Here is a 2,052-nt window from a genome sequence, read left to right as displayed (position 1 = left end):
CTGGGAGAGCCACTTTAGTCCAATCGGGCTCCATAATGCCCAGTTACCCTGTGCAAACCATGGACCTCCCTACCAGTGTGTGTGACAAAATTGATAAGATACACAGAAACTTGCCTTGGGTAGATATTTCATTACAAGTATCAAATCATCTTTCAAAATTAAGATTGGCCTAACTTTTCAAGAGCTTTTTGGCATGATCTATTTGGTTGTTTTCTCATAATTTTTACAAGATTTGGGTCAAATTTTTACACATTTTTTTCGTCTCGACCAAGGGCGGAACCAAGAATTTATATGTACGAACCAAAAAGAGGCAAACTCACATAAATATATAAATGTTCAAAAATAAACAAAAGAAAAGTACAAAAAACATACACTATTTAAGTTGTACCCTTTGATGTTTCACAAGAGGAAAAATCATCTACTATCAATATAAATCAGTATAAATCTAAGCACTCTACTATTTAACAACACAAGTACAAATCTAAGCACACCAGCTAAATGCAACATAAGTACAAATCTAAGCACACCAGCCAATGCTCTGCATTTAACAATATAAGTACAAAACTAAGCACACCAGCAAGTGCTCTGCATTTAACAACATAAGTACAAATCTAAGCACACCAACCAATGCTCTGCATAATAAGTGAATACTTACAGATCTGAAGCCTTGCAAGCGAATGAGAGATATAATCTGAGACTCCACAGGTGTGTAGTATATACTAGTCGAGTGTAGTGATATAGTATATTCTGGTCCAGTAGTCCTACATTTCAATTTCCAATAAGCTTAAACACAAATTAAAAAACTCTAAACATAGTATCAAAAGCCCTAATAAAATATTTCCAAATCAAGTGGAGAATAAACTATTGTGCAAGTAAAACATCAGTGCAAGTGGAGAATAAACAGTAATTTGGGCAAGAGAGTAAACTATTGTCTTGGGCGAGAGAATAAACAATAAATATGCATAGAAATCACGTTCTGCTTTCATTTTCCATAGAGCCTAGAGGATTCAGTCAGAGGCTTAGATAGATACTCACCCAGGGGTTGAAATCGGAGTAATATTCACGTTCTGCTCCAACTGAAATCGGAGTAATATTCAGTCGGACAGATACTCACGTTCTGCTCCAGCTTTGACACGAAATCGGAGGTTGAAATCGGAGTACCAGTCCAGTCGGAACAGTCCTGCCACAGCCACCGCCACCGCCGGTTGAAACCGCCGGCTTCAGGGCGATTGTGCTAGGGGTTTGTGAGTATGTTTTGGGTTGGGCTATGTTTGTGAAGGGAGAGAGAATGAGTTGGGCTGAATGGGATGGTGGGTTGGGCTGAAAACAAAAATGGGTTGGCCAAAAATCCACTCGTATTATTCCAATACTTATCATATTTCTCAACAAAAGTGCTACACAGATAACCGTTATGTAAAACACAACACATAATCAATCTCTATCAGTCCATTATTATAATAAACGATCAGGATTCGTTCAAATTTTTCCTCGGAAAAGTTAAAGTTTTCCCTGGAAGAGTTTTTTAAAAATAAAAATCTAGACCGTCCAAACACATCTGAACGGCCAGAATTAGGTGCACAACTAACACAACAGTTATTCGCGTAGCATTTTTTATTTCTCAATCATGTTGAAGGTCATTTCCCCCACTACATCAATCCCACAACATATCCAGTCAGACAATCTAACTTTAATATCACACATCTATAGATAGTCCCACTAAATAATTAAGTGACCTTGTAGAATGTTCCAATCTCTCACATATATCTTCAGTCAAGTTCCAATCATCATCATTTGGGTAACTTTTATTCTGGGGATCGTTGAGTTTTAACCGACCAAAAACATTCTGATATTCTATGGCGGTTTGAAGCATCAAAAGTTGAAATTCCACCTTGTAGGACAATCTAGAGACAACTTTTTAATTTACCATAAGTAATTCCCAATAGGCGAGCTGCATCTTCAAATTTCTCCTCTCTTTTGAGTATTCAAATACACAACACTATCCCTAACCTTTTCAATGGAAGACTTAATGACATCCAAACCGTCCTTCACAAT

At 37.2% G+C, this 2,052-nt stretch overlaps 1 long non-coding RNA gene across 1 annotated transcript; it reads right to left on the bottom strand.

Annotated features, from left to right (window-relative positions):
• Positions 1-358: 358 nt before the first annotated feature.
• Positions 359-1,337, bottom strand: LOC131324356 (uncharacterized). The gene is made up of 2 exons (XR_009199312.1): positions 1,036-1,337; positions 359-761 (listed from the first exon to the last, which is right to left on the bottom strand). It is a non-coding gene; the product is annotated as an uncharacterized LOC131324356 (long non-coding RNA).
• Between the last annotated feature and the right edge of the window lie 715 nt (positions 1,338-2,052).

The sequence above is a fragment of the Rhododendron vialii genome, chromosome 4a (genome assembly GCF_030253575.1).
Source record: "Rhododendron vialii isolate Sample 1 chromosome 4a, ASM3025357v1".
Lineage (NCBI taxonomy): Eukaryota > Viridiplantae > Streptophyta > Magnoliopsida > Ericales > Ericaceae > Rhododendron > Rhododendron vialii.
Note: the sequence above shows the minus strand (reverse complement) of the source record. Positions and strands in the feature narration are given on the sequence as shown.